At 37.5% G+C, this 15,799-nt stretch overlaps 1 long non-coding RNA gene across 1 annotated transcript in view; it reads right to left on the minus strand.

Annotated features, from left to right (window-relative positions):
* Positions 1–13,575, minus strand: part of LOC121392655 — a 35,208-nt gene extending 21,633 nt beyond the window's left edge. The window contains exon 1 of the long non-coding RNA XR_005960527.1: positions 13,345–13,575. This is a non-coding gene — a long non-coding RNA (uncharacterized LOC121392655). The remainder of the gene's footprint in view (positions 1–13,344) is intronic.
* Between the last annotated feature and the right edge of the window lie 2,224 nt (positions 13,576–15,799).

A 15,799-nucleotide genomic window follows, 5' to 3' on the forward strand; every position in this document is an offset into this window, starting at 1 on the left:
AGATATATGGTATAACGCCTTTCCAGGGGTCGGTGGGTGGGGGATTTGCTTTGAAATTTTCACAATGGCCAGCTGTTGGCATACGCGTCACATGTAAGGGGGTGTTACTAATTACGTAACGCTCTAGGGGTAGAGGAAGAGGGTACTGTGTTTGATTTACGTAACATTTTTCAAGACTATGTTTTTTTTATTCATTACTTAGACCTAAAAAGGTGGGTTTTTTTAAATGTGCGGTCAGTCTAGGATCGATCCCTATCGGCGGGTATATAAAAGACCATGGTATGTGATATCCTGTATGTGGGATAGTACATATAAACGATCCCTTGCTCAAAACAAAATCTAGCGGTTTCCATGGCGCGTGTGCAGGGATTTCAGCGGGATTGCGGTTATAGACTGTGTTGAGCGAAGTTTATATGGGGCCATGGTCCCCCAGAAAATACATTTCAAATTTTTTTAAGCTTGGGCAAGTAAGGGTTTCGACCTCCAATACCCTCCCCCTGCACATGCACCCGATTCCTCTCTAAGATTATATGTCAAAATTACCAAATGTTAGACATCCAACAACAGATGGAAGGAAGGATAGGATCTGTTTTATTTAACGACGCACTCAACACATTTTATTTACGGTTGTATGGCGTCGGATGATTATTAAATCAATATGCTCTAACTTTGATGTCATTAAACAACCCCCCTCTAACTTTACCCTTTCCAAACGAAAGAATATTTATTTGAATTTGTCGATTTTAACACGTAAAATTAAGAAGTGAAAACGTCTACTTTAGTATATTTTATTTTTAAAATATATACATGATCAGTGTGTTATATAAACCAAACTTTGAAAATTCTACTAACACTTTATACAATATTAATTCTGAAATAGGAAGGTACGATTGTCGATAATACGTTGTCAAGATCAAACCGGTTTTAACGAAAGACTCTAGTACCGTATCCTCAACCGTACGTTCTTCGTACAGCGCAAGATTTCTCTTTTAATTTTTTGAGACGAACACTACAATTTGAAATCGTCAAACACACGTGTTAACTGAAACTGACAACAGGCTGTCGTTTGTGCTTTTCCCAGCTATGGCGGCACAGGTGACGAATCGAGCGTATACTTTTGACGATCTCCGTTCATAGCGAACACACACGAGTTTTTTAAAAGTGCATTTGAGCTTGTATTTCATATTTGTACATGATGTTATAATATGGTAACCAGAGAATGTAACTTTAACGAAGTTAACAGCATGGTGATAAAATATATATTTCTAAACTCTTAGGTCAACGATAGAGTTGACACTGCGACCCCCAAGGGTCTCCCATTAGGTATCCCAATTGGGTCTATCTCTGGTCTCTATATTTCTGTCTCTTTCGGGGGGGGGGGGGGGGGGGGGGGTAATAGTTAATAGTTAGGTTAACTGTTGGCAGACCGGGTATTAGATGGGGGCATCAATTAAAAATCCGCAGTGTGGGATCGATCCCCGTCGGCGGTCCCATTGGGCTGTTTCAGCCAGTGCACCATGACTGGTATATCAAAGGCCGTGGTATGTGTTATCCTGTCTGTGGGATGGTACATATAAAAGATCCCTTGCTGCTTATCAAAAAGAGTAGCCCATGAAGTGGCGACAGCAGGATTCCTCTCTATATCTGTGTGGTCCTTAACCATATTTCTGACGGCATATAACCGTAAATAAAATGTGTTGAGTGCGTTGTTAAATAATAAAAAAACATTTCAATTAAAAATCCACAGTGTCTGGATTGCAATGATTTAATTTCAAACTAATTGGTAAAATCTAAGTTATTGCATAATCGACAGGTGACACCCTAACAATTAAAGGGACATTCCCGAGTTTGCTCTATTTATTGTAAGATGTTTCCGACTAATAAAATATTTCTACGATTAAACTGTTTAGAATATCAATGTGTGTATATTCAATGTGTTTCTGGTCGTCTTAATATTTGTAAGAAGCCCAAACCGGATTTTGTCTTCAAATAATTTCGTACGTACGAAAAAAAAATATATTAGGAAATAAAATGAAATTTAACCTAGTACAAATATTAGAACTATCAGAAACACGTTTAATATACAGCCACTAATATTTTATGCAGAAAGATATATTTGATATGTAATTACAATCGTTAAACAATCTGTTAGTCGATAACATCTTAAAAATTACATCAAACTTAGGAATGTCCCTTTAATTGAATCGTACATGAAAGCTAAACATATTTAAAGTACATTTGAATATAGTACTGTTAGTACGTAGCTTAAACCTCATTTTACTTACTAATATACTGATGGAAATAGTCACTGCAACCAAAACCCTAATCCATAGTGTCGGAAAGTTAACCCCTGAAAGAATGAATGAATGTTTGACGACACCCCAGCACGAAAAATACATCGACTGTTGGGTATCAAACTATGAGAAAGTTAACCATGCTACTATCATAGTGGAAGATTTAGAACTATATTCAAATACACCATCCCACAGTCAGGTTAGTACATACCACGGCCTTTGATATACCAGTCGTAGTGCACTGGCTTGAACGAGAAATGGGCCCACCGACGGGGATCGAGCGAGCGCTGTACCAATGGGCTATGTGTCACCCCACATATAAAAGATCCTTGCTGCTAATCGAAAAGAGTAGCCCATGAAGTGGCAACAACGTGTTTCCTCTCTCAATATCTGTGTGGTCCTTAACCATATGTCCAAACGTCATATAACTAAATAAAATGTGCTGAGTGCGTCATTAAATAAAACATTTCCTTTCCAGTAGCCGATGGTTAATAAATGTCAACGAATCTGAAGGGCTTCGGTAGGTAAGGACTGTTACCTTATATCTCTGTATATACGACGTTCAGGTAGTGGATCTTCCCGACCTTGGTCGGGCTGCTGGTGATCTCTTGCACTTACCAGCACGGGCTGTCCCTTCCCACACCCACCCAAGCCCTTTCCTGTGCGGAGGAGCAGGCCTAAGTCGACACCCGCGCCCAGGATAAGCACAGAAAGAAATGTTTTATTTAACGACGCACTCAACACATTTTATTTACGGTTATATGGCGTCAGACATATGGTTAAGGACCACACATATTTTGAGAGGAAACCCGCTGTCGCCACTACATGGGCTACTCTTCCGATTAGCAGCAAGGGATCTTTTATTTGCGCTTCCCACAGGCAGGATAGCACAAACCATGGCCTTTGTTGAACCAGTTATGAATCACTGGTCGGTGCAAGTGGTTTACACCTACCCACTGAGCTTTGCGGAGCACTCACTCAGGGTTTGGAGTCGGTATCTGGATTAAAAATCCCATGCCTCGACTGGGATCCGAACCCAGTACCTACCAGCTTGTAGACCGATGGCCTACCACGACGCCACCGAGGCCGGTCCCATGATAAGCGTGCGTACAACAGCTTGCTCTGAAAATGCAAGTCATGCTCTTTGACCTGACCTGACTTGGTGGATCGTCTCCGGCCAGTGCTTGAGTCATGGTTATTTCGCTTAGAGAGTGTTAGTAAATGTTTTCTCAATAGGGGGATACGACCCAGGGAAGAAAAGACGAAGGAGAAACTCCCCAATAGGACAGAAAACATGTTACAATGGAAAAAAACTCAAGACAGTTCCTTTCAGGATTTACTAATAATAGAAACTACTACTAGTAAAAATAGAGAGAGAGAGAGAGAGAGAGAGAGAGAGAGACAGAGAGACAGAGAGACAGAGACAGAGACAGAGACAGAGACAGACAGACAGACAGAGGGTTATTACCAGAGTGTTTTTCGGTATCGTCAATATCAGAGGCTCGCATAATACAATTTTTATACCTAATATATGATATTGACGATACCGAAATACACGAGGGTAATAATCTCTTTATCATATAAGCTCAAGCTTAAAGCCGCACACCCTTGTTCCATCCAGCGAAAATAAATTATAATTTGGTTAATCTACAAACCTGTAACACACTTAGATCACGTTTTTATCAAATGGAGTGAAAAAACGGGTTTTATATCGATAAATACCATGGGAATCCCCATGTCCCAATTGCTTGAAATAATTTTGAAAGTTAGTATTCTGATGTCACCGGTAGATGTCGCACGAAGCACAACAATGCCTACGTGACGACAAATTTCACAGACTTTGGGGTGCGTTCGTTCCAACTGTTCTGTCCTGGTTGTATCCCTAGAGGCACTGATTTTCCGGAATCGCGGACGGAATCGCGGAAATACCTATCTGAAACGGAATTCCCGATTTTTTTCCAAAACATTATTTAACTTTAAATAGCGCATTTCATTAATTAAAAATTATTTTTCGAACTAGAAACTATGGACACCGACATCTGCCTGTGCTACGCTACGACACTAGTACCTTTGTATGTTACGCCAAATGTAGAGTATCTAGACGTTTTACCAGTCGTGTTTTCTTCGCTTATTCCCGGCGATTTAACGGGAAAAACCGAACATTCTGAGCTAAAATTGTCCGATATTTACTCAAGTGAAAGATATGTTATGTTTGCTTATTAATTTTTAACATTTGCGGCATTGCCATATTTCCGATCTCACAAAGGAATGCAGTAATTGCATATTGTATGCCAGGCTTTGTTTATAGTGTGATCGTTTGTAATTATTTTCCCGATCATATCGTAAAGAAAACCGAAAATGTCCGAAGTCTGTGTCGTGGCGTATTCGTGTTTAAATTTAAACCAAAAATAAATACAAACTACTGACATGTTTTACCTCATTGCATATTTATTTTACACCAGCAATTAATTGCGCGGTGTGTGTGTGTGTGTGTGTGTGTGTGTGTGTGTGTGTGTGTGTGTGTGTGTGTGTGTGTGTGTGTGTGTGTGTGTGCAACAAAAACAGAATTTGTTTAATACTGAAACGGAAAAAACCGGAATTTGTAACATTATGAAACGGAAAAGGGAAAAATCTGAAACGGAAAATCAGTGCCTCTATATCCCCTCTCCAGATATCGTAAGACAGCAAAATTATTTGTTTAAGGGTTTGTAACGTTTTGTATTGAGACACTTACTTGTCTGAACTTTATTGTTACTGAAAATGTTCACGAATTGTGAAGAAAAATCTCACAAATGAACAACAACAAATCGGATGTTGATTGCGCGAACCGTGCACGAGAAAACAAACCGAACCAACATAATAACGGTCACGTGATATACCAACGTCTGTGACATTGAAATGGAAATATCCCCTCTAAAAATAGATTGGACCTCGCTTGCTTAACGGTTTTTTTCGACAACACGGTTTGTGAAAAAATGCAAAAATTGCATTTCGTGGTTTTACAAACATCAGGTGAATGGAAATGTGTATTCTAAATAATAAAATGTAAGTAAAGTGCAATTTTATTTGTGAAAAATGGGGTTTATTAGCGAAAAACAACGCCGTAATGGTTAACAAATAAACGTAACTAGGGTGTGTCCCTTTAATTAATACAACGTGTTTTTGTAAACTGTACACGCAACTTTAATTCCAGTCCGCCATTACTAGATATTCAAATGACGTAAGAATATGTGGCGGTGTATTTTTGAATGGAAATGACGTCAAACTCGAATGACGTCATTTTGGATGTCCTTACATCAAAATAAAGTTTTGCCTAACGTTTTTTGTTTTCTGAACGCTGGACAGCTTTCATTGTCAAATTGTCATTGAAATGTTTTTATTTGGTGACTATGAATGCATATGTCAATCATGGAGTGTCACCCAAGTACGTTTGCTTAAATGTCAATAAACCTAGTGCCGAGACCTCACTAATTTACATCTAATTTGCAAAGTTATCAAATTCTTAAAGTATGTGATCTGAAAAATATCACATACTTTGATTGCACTGAAAATGTAAGATATTATATGATATTCGTGGGGTATCATTCTCGATTTTAACAATTTCCAGGAAGGTTGATTAACCACTGTGGAACATTATTTCAGTCAATCTTTTTTCATTCTGTTGATCATACAGTTGTTATTGTTTTGTTTGTAGTCATTTTTATTGTTTGAATTTGCAATTTACTGATAAAAAACGTCGACTTTCAAATTTCACTTCGGACCCCAATTGTCCTTCAAGATCTTTGGTGGTCATAAAACCTACTGTAACACTGAACTACCGGTTGTAATGTTTGCCCAATTAATTCACTTTTATCATATAACCATTCCCCACAGCTAATATACCTTACAATTTTGACAATTGTAAATTCTTATTAGAGTTACCCTAATTCTTTGAAGAGTGTATTGAGTATGCTGATTATATGCGTATGTTTTACGAGTTTACGTAATATACAGGATTTGCAAACTTGTAGTCAGTGTCTAATGGTGTTTTTTGTTTTCTTATATTATTCAGGATCTTGTAGACCGGAAGTATCAAAACCAGGTACTCTCTGAGAAAAGCTCAATACGCATCGCTAAAACCATTTATTACAATTAATTTGATAACCACTCGACTACATCTGTTCTCTTTGCTTAAAAAATACAAGATGGTTTATGCAGTGAGGTACTAAATATGCTACAAAATGTTACTCTTTTACATCTGAAGATGGACTGAAAAATCTGATCAAACTTAAGATACACTCTCATTAAGATTGTTGTTTTGTTTTGAACGTCGTGTTGTCAAATGCCTTTTCTGAGTAAAGCCCCTGCGTGTGCTGTAACCTCACCGTGGTGCAGGGGTGTAACATTCTCTTTGAGAATGGCCAATACAGCACAAATTGAAGTTTAGAGTGAAATTAGGTGTCCGTAAAATTCTGTGATATTTGTATTTGTATTTTTGCACAGTTCTTTACACTGATTTTGTTTAAACCTTGAATTTTTATATTGATGTTGATCATCACTTTATTTATTTGCATTACCATAGTTTGACACCCGGTGGCCGGTGTATTTTTCGTGCTGGGGTGTCGTTAAACATTCATTCATTCATTCATTCATTCATTTCTGAGTAAAGACACATTTCTGTGAAAATTTGTGTTTGTTTTATTTTAATTTTTTTTTTTTTTTTTACAGTTATGTAATAAAATACTGTACAAATAAGGTGTAACAGTAACAACATGGTGGTGATACAATACGATAGGTATAGCGATATAAACTATACATTAAAATAATGCTGTATTGTTGGTCTAGAAAATAAAACAAACATTGAAACATATTTTAAAAAGAAATGTATTAATGCTGAAAACTACTGGGAAAAAAACATGTATGTGTGTGTGTTTGTATGTGTTTGTGTGTGTGTGTGTGTGTGTGTGTGTGTGTGTGTATCTATGTGTTTCCGTGTGTGTGTGTCTGTGTGAGAGAGAGAGAGCGCGCGCGTGTGTACGTACGTGCATGTGTTTGTTTGTATGTGTGAGTGTGTTTGTGTGTGTGTGTGTCTGTCTGTGAGTGTCTATGTGTTTCCGTGTGTGATTGTGTATGTGTCTCTGTGAGAGAGAGAGAGAGAGCGTGTGTGTGTGTGTGTGTGTGTGTGTGTGTGCGCGTGTTCGTGCATGTCTTTGTTTCTGTGTGTATTTATTACATAATGGGCTCAAATAATTGGAGGTAATATAGACGAAATGCTCTTAAATGTGTACTTCCATGTTGTGAATATCTGAGTGAGGGATGCAAAAATGTCGAGAACATACTTCATAACAACAACGACGACGATGATGTTGATGGTAAAATATGCATGTGTATATATATATATATACAAATAAAATTATTATAATGTAAATAGTAGCGTGGGACGTTATAGATAATTTTAACTCATTATGCAACTAAATAACTTCTTTTGACAGGAAAATAATTATGTTACAAAGTGCCTAATTTATTTTCTTCATAAAATTATACCTACCAGCCTGTTGACCGATGGCCTAACCACGACGCAACCGAGGCCGGTCATAAAATGAGAGAAAAAAGAACATGCTGTACTGTAGATGAATGAGACAAAATGATGCCACAATATTATTGAATTTCTAATAAGCATGTTTACGGACATCGTGGATTTTAAAGAGTGCGCGACATCATAGATTTTTAAAAGGGCGCGACGTAGTCCAGTGGTAAAGCGCTTGCCTAGGATCGATCCCTGTCATTGGGCCTATTGGTCTATTTCTTCTTCCAGCCAAACCACGACGACTGGTATATTAAAGGCCGTGATATGTTCTATCCTGTCTGTGGGAAGATCCTTTGATACTAATTGAATACGTTAGCGTCTTCCTCTCTAAGACTGTCAGAAGTACCAATTGTTTGACATCCAATAGTCCATGATAATAAATCAATGTGCTCTAGTGGTGTCGTTAATCGAAACAAATTACCTTTTTCATGGTCTTTAAAACAAAATAGACCACTCAGATCGGATACAACCATATGCAGTGTTTATATCAGATACATAGACGTACCCTACCAAGTTCATTACGTAATGGAAAAAACATGTTTTTACATAACGAAAGGTTTTAAGTAATTATAAATGACAACAAAAAATAGTGTATCTATACAAAATATACTAGAGATAAACGAATGAATTCCATTATGTTTGCCCACATGAGGAAAAGTGAGGTATTTCAAATCTTTAAAAAGATGCAATTGCGCTTCCAACCATATCAAATATAGCTAAGGTGCATTTAATTCTGAGTTGACCTCGCATTTCACTTAAAGGGACATTCCTGAGTTTGCTGCATTGTAAGATGTTTCCGACTAATAAAATATTTCTATGATTAAACTTACATATTAAATATATTTTCTTGTTTACAATAGCAGTGTCTGTATATTCAAAATGTTTCTGGTCGTCTTAATATTTGTAAGAAGCCCAAACTGGATTTTGTCTTCAAATAATTTCGTACGTACGAAAAAAATATATTTTAGGAAATAAAATGAAATTTAACCTAGTACAAATATTAGAACGATCAGAAACACGTTTAATATACAGCCACTAATATTTTATGCAGAACAATTTATTTGATATGTAATTACAATCGTTAGAAAGCCTCTGTTAGTCGATAACATCTTAAACATTGCAGCAAACTCAGGAATGTCCCTTTAAATCTAGATCTACCACACAACGAAGATTACTCTTGTTACCAACAATTCCTGTCACAGACAAACACAACTAAGTGATAAAATTATTCTTTATTTAGTTAATTGGTCTCTTGGTGGACATGCCTTGACATTTGGTTATCGTTTTCACATGTGTATCTAGTCGATGTCTGGTACTTCTATGGAGATCAAAAGAATACGTGTCAACTGCATAACTACTGCTGCAGTTTCTCAACGTCGGCATGACTCTAGCTACACAGATACCTAGCAGACACAACTGGTACTTGCTTTGTTGCAAGGCGCCGGTTACAGCTATCTAACGTGACGCTAAATTTTCTTTGTATTTTCTACCTTTACAAAATAATTCTAGGAAGGGAGAAGTACTATTTCACGCTCAGTTGCAAGTTTGATATAATCGGGCTAAATGTCACATTACTTTACGTCCAAGGTTAGCCTCAGGAATGTTCTCGTCCTTTTCTTGACCATTGTGTATGCTACTACTAAAGCGCAAATTCCATTTGTCCGTATACATAATTCGCAATCCGCATCAATGACTTTCTATGCAAAAGGGGCTCAGTAAATTCCATGGTATGGGTCCTCCATACGCGTGTGCGTATCAGATCACTCCTATTTCATATCATTTCAACTGATTTTTGTGCTATCTGGGATGTCTGTCTAGGACAGTGGGTTTAGTGGTTAGTGAAAGAGAAGAGGGTGTAGTGGTTTCACACCTACTCGTTGAGTCGTTAAAACTCGCTCTGGGTGGGAGCCGGTATCGGGCTGCGAACCCTGTTGCTACCAGTCTTATGTCCGATCGCTTAACCACGACGCCACCGAGGCCGGTCACTCTATACATTATGGATTACTTATACGTATACGCATGCGGTTTACGGACAAATAGATATGTCATAAACAATGCGGACTATTTATCAAAAGAAGAAAATTCCGAGAAATATTTACGCAGTAAAAGCAGTTGTGTTTCTGATTGGTAGTAATAACTTCGGCCTCGGTGATGTCGTGGTTTAGGGTTTGCAGCCGGTTACCGGCTCCGACACGGAGCGAGTTTTTAACGACTCAGTAGGTAGGTGTAAGACCACTACACCCTCATGGATCCATATTTTCGAATCAATAAATGAGAAGCTACACGGTATTATAATCATGTTTTAGCGGTCTTTCGTTGTCAGTATGCCGTACACAATCATACCAATATGCCGTACACATATTTTTTTTTTATAATATACCAGCCGCCGTACACCTTTGACATATTTTTTGTTTTGCGATTTTGACGTTGATTGAAAATGAGACTAAAATAAATGCACATTTAGGTTAATAGTAAAAAATAATAAAACAGAAATGACATAATAAGTAGAATCTAAGTCACTAGAAACTGTTTTTACTGCACATGAAGTTGATAAACGCAACAGTTTGCCGGTACGAGATGATATGTTTAATGAGCGTTTTCAAAAATATCCAACTGAATCAATATACCTTTAGGTTTGGTTATGGCTGAAAATGTTACAAATGAATGTGTAAAATCTGGTTCATGTGTGTTACTTATAAATGTAGTAATTTTCATAAATCTTGCCTCAAGTGTAGCCTTCTCACACATTTCTATCGCTTCACTTAGTACCAATATCCGGTGTCGCTCCCATACAGTGATCTTAGCGCTACGAAATCGTAAAATTATCGTAGATTGTCACGTCACTACGGCAGAGGCCATAGTGGCGTCATAGTTTACGATGATATTACGATTTCTGAGGCTAAGATTGCTTCGAAAATTTGGGCCCAGGACAGATAGCCCAGATAACTTAGGTGTGTACCCAGGACAGCGTGCTTAAACCTTAATTGGATACAAGTACAAAAATAAGTTGAAATGAAAGGTAGCAATAATTGACATTGATTGTAAATTGTTGCAAATACTATTAATCATTGCCAATAAATAAATAAAAAGCACTTTTATTTAGTCTACAGTCATTATGCAGTATGTAGAGATTTAAACCAGGGCAGGGACCCCCCCCCCCCCCCCCCCAAAAAAAAAAAAACCCCAAAAAAACAACCCATAATAATAATAATAATAATAATAATAATAATAAATATAATAATAATAATAAATAATAATAGTAATAAAAAAAAAAATAGAACTGCGATTTGTCAGCAAAAATGAGGGTTGGTAATAAAGCCTTCATCAAATTTCTTAAATGGTATATGACCCCTCCCCCTCCACAATTTCGTGCAGGTAGATTGCAAACTAGGTTCTACTATTTTTAATTAGTGTGCATTGCCTTGGTAAGGTAAAAAAAAACCCACTGTTTTATTGCTAAACGTTAACATTGTCGGCAAATAGGAATTGATTTCGCACATTGGAACTATAGAAATAATGGCATTTGTCTTTCAAGGGAAGTAACTCCAACCAACTCTCTGGGGAGAGACGATTTATCGATACTAGTATTTGTATATACTGAAAAGTAATCCTATGTTTTAGTGCGTAAATAAAAGGTAACGATGCTAGGAATAGAATAAAATTGAGTAGAATAGAATAGAATAGAATAGAATAGGATAGGATAGAACAGATGTTTGACGACTCCCCAGCACGAAAAATAAACCGGCTATTGAGTGTCAAACTAAGGTAAATGGAAAACTTAAAGGGACATTCCCGAGTTTCCTCTATTGTAAGATGTTTCCGACTAATAAAATATTTCTACGATTAAACTTACATATTAAATATATTTTCTCGTTTAGAATATCAGTGTCTGTATATTCAATGTGTTTCTGGTCGTCTTAATATTTGTAAGAAGCCCAAACTGGATTTTGTCTTCAAATAATTCGTACGTACGAAAAAATTATATTTTAGGAAATAAAATTAAATTTAACCTAGTACAAATATTAGAACGATCAGAAACACGTTTAATTTACAGCCACTAATATTTTATGCAGAAAGATATATTTGATATGTAATTGCAATCGTTAAAAGATCTCTGTTAGTGGATAACATCTTAAAAATTACATCAAACTCAGGAATGTCCCTTAAATGATGAACCACAACGATGCTAGAATTAGGCTATAGACGTTACGGTAAAAGTTCGTTCATTAAACTTTACGACGGACAAGTTAAACAATTTGATCAGTTTTGGAGGAAGCGGGGGGGGGGGGGGGGGGGGGGGGGGGGGGGGGGGGTAACTCACTCTGTTGAGTGCTCGCTTGAAGGGACAGACCCTAGTTTCAACCCGTGAAAATTAACACGACGTTTAGTTAATCTACAAAACTGTAACAGATTTGGATAAATTTACAACTGAGCGAAGTCTGTGACTTTGAAATGGTGAAATACTATCTAAAAATAGACTAAAACTCGACACCATAGTTGTTACTTCTCAGACGGACGTGCATTTTTAATAATATGAGAAATGCATTTTGTGATATTAAAAACACCAGGATGACCAAAAACACTTCGAATGTACGGTAATGGATACGCTGAACAACAAATGTGAGTAAAGTATGATTTCTATTATCAAAAACGGCTGTAATAGTGAAAAGTATGTCTTAGTGTTTAAGAACTAGGGTATGTCCCTTTAAGGTGCTTGCATCGCAGGATTGAACCACTTAGGTGGATCCATTCAACTGACTGGTGGTGTGTGGGGGGGGGGGGGGGGGGGGTTCGTTCAAACTGGACAAAGACCGTGGTATGTGCTTTCAAGTCTGTGGGAAAGTACATATAAAATATCCCTTGCTGCATTAGAAAAAATATAGCAGGTTTCCTCTGATGACTACGTATCAGAACTACCAAACGTTCATTGTCTTCATTGAACAGATCCATGAACAATATCTAAGGGTGTGCCCACAAGAGACGGACGAAGTACAAAATACTACATAGCGAAAGGTTGATTAACCTTTCAGCTTGGTAACAAAGAAAAGACGCAACCAAATATAAAAAACATGATGAACTAAATTTTCCATTTAGTGTATAGCACAGTGATTGATTCATGTGTTTGCTCAATTGCATTTACTGTCGGTAAAACATTAAAGATCTTAACAGATCGTTCGTTTTGGTAAGCAAATGATAATAAAAGCTATAACGAAAACTAATACGTTTATGTGAAGATTTCCGTAATCCATGAACTATCATCTTATTGCCAGCATGACACATTTTCTATTGCTGCTACGAACTGTAAGATAACGGATATTGCGTCAATCTGTATTTGACCCGAAATTTATAAATGTTTTTCCAAGTACTGGAAGCACTTTCATATAGCAAGACTGATTATCTATCATTGCCAATCAATAGGGTAAGTCGTCAAAATCTAACAAAAGACAATAACGAAGGCACGGACATGGCTTTCGGATTACTCACTGAAGTTAATAAAACGTCGATCGGTCCCGTTCGTTGCTTGACTTCGGCAGTTCCCGCCTACGTTGAAACGATGTCTGGAGGCTCATGTAGACTAGTCACTAGCAATGCCGATCTGCAAAAACTAGCTAAACGATTAGTATTCCTACAGGCAGAGCCGGTTTAAGTATCCACAGGGCCTGTAGCACAAATAACAGCAGGAACCTCTTTCCAGGATATATATTTTGCAACCCACTCGTGAAGATGGGAAAAATGACCTGTGGAATATAAATGTACACATCACCGCGGGGCCCCCTGAAGCGCGGGCCCGTAGCACGTGCTACATGTTCTGCTGGGATAAACCGGCTCTGCACACAGAATCATAATTTGGGTGAATTTACGAAGCCTGTTTTCTTAGACGCAGGTGTTTAAGCATTGTAAATGTATGTAGTTATCACCCCTGTCATGGACAGACCTCTCTCTGACGAAGCAGGAGATTTTTGCATACGACAGGCGTGCTAGAACAGTTCTCTGATGGAAACATGCCAAAAATTACCAACATCCACATGTAGCCTTTGTAAATTCGTCCCATTGTGAGTAGTCGTAACAAAATGCAAAACCTCTCTATTCCAAGATTACCTCTAAAGCAATACTTGTCCTTTACGTGGCCTAAACAAATTCGTATCTCCCTACGTTCAAGTGTCATAACTAAAACAAATTGACAAATTCCCACGAAATTCAAACTCGATATGTAATTCTACATGATAAAATTATACAGAACATGTCAGCTCACTATCTTGCGATATTGCCATAATAAAAGTCTGAAAAAGATTATATGTGGGCAGACAGACAAAAACTAATTTATAATCATCTCCGGTTGGACCGGTAGGGTCCTAATAACACTGAGCGGTAGAGGGGTGAAAATTACCGCATTGCCTCGTGGACCTAGGCTATTCTTAACAACAACCAACAAGTTCATCGCATTGCTCAGTTATCTATCCTTTTGTTGACAGTTTCGACCACTGCATTTTGCTAATAGTTTCGACCACTATCCTTTTGTTGACAGTTTCGACCACTATCATTTTGCTGATTATTTCAAACACAACACGTTTGCTGATAGTTTCGATTACTACACTTTTGCTGATAGTTCGATCACTACACGTTTGCTGATAGTTTCGACCACAACACGTTTTCTGATAATTTCAACTCCCACCTTTTTGCAGATAGTTTCAACCACTACCCACTTACTGATAGACGGAAATGATAACATATTATATCAAACATGTAGGAATTAAAACGTATTTGTATTGTGCCAGAAATATCAATAATATTAGGGATGGGATCCTGAGTTATTATCTTACAAATGATGTTGAACATAAAACCATCATATACATATAAACACATAAAGAATATTGATGACGTAAATAAGTTCACATTGATTGCATATTCTAGAGCAGGAAGAGATTGAAAACGACCACAGAAGAAAAAACAACACGAGACACAGCTAGGGCAATAGACCAAGTAAATAATAATAATATTCATATTTGAATATGTATAACCTATATGTCTGTATGTATAAACAAACCAAACAAACACAAAGACACACACACACCACGCACACACACAAACACAGACATATGCACATCAACACACACACCACACAGACACACACAGGCGCACACAAATAGCACTTTTATTTATAATAAAATGAAATTTACGCTAGTATAAATAGAACGATCAGGAACACGTTTAATATATAGCCACTAATACGTTATGCAGGAAAATATATTTGATATGTGGCCTCAGATTACAGTTATCTTCCCATTTGGTTGTCCAAAATCCGGAAATTTGACCGCGCAAGTAGTCTGCTGTTTGACTGTGATTATTTCATGGCAGACAGCTATGAAGTGGCAACTGTTTGACTGAAGTGACAGGGGATAGCATGTAGTTTGTAAACATGTGTAACTTGTTGACATTGAAGACTTGTTTGTGGTAATTGCGGCCCATGCAAAAGTAGTGCTTTTTGTGTAAAATGGGTGTACTCCGGCCTGGTTTAGAGGGTGTGTCTGTTTAAACCAATATGCTGGGAGAAAGAGCTGGACAACAGGGGTTGTCCTTTTCAGGGTATGTGTCCCCCATGCAGGCAAAGGTACATACAAAACTTCACGGGCCTGCTGATATTAATAAAAATGTTATAGCCACTAAGGCTACATAGAAACATATAGCGAAATTAATTGTGGTCTGAGGCCATGTAATTACAATCGTTAAAAAGTCTCTATTTGTCAATAACATCTTCAAAATTGCAGAAAACTCTGGAATGTCCCTTTAAACCATTGTGGGAAGTCATTGTAAGAATATATCTAAAGCTGTGTTCACACATACACACGGATACGGCAAAAATCGCTAACTATTGTTTGCAATGCATGTGTTCACAAATGTCCCGATACGGTATGATAATTCCGATCGCTCCGTGTAGCGA

The sequence above is a fragment of the Gigantopelta aegis genome, chromosome 3, assembly GCF_016097555.1.
Source record: "Gigantopelta aegis isolate Gae_Host chromosome 3, Gae_host_genome, whole genome shotgun sequence".
Taxonomy (NCBI): Eukaryota; Metazoa; Mollusca; class Gastropoda; order Neomphalida; family Peltospiridae; genus Gigantopelta; species Gigantopelta aegis.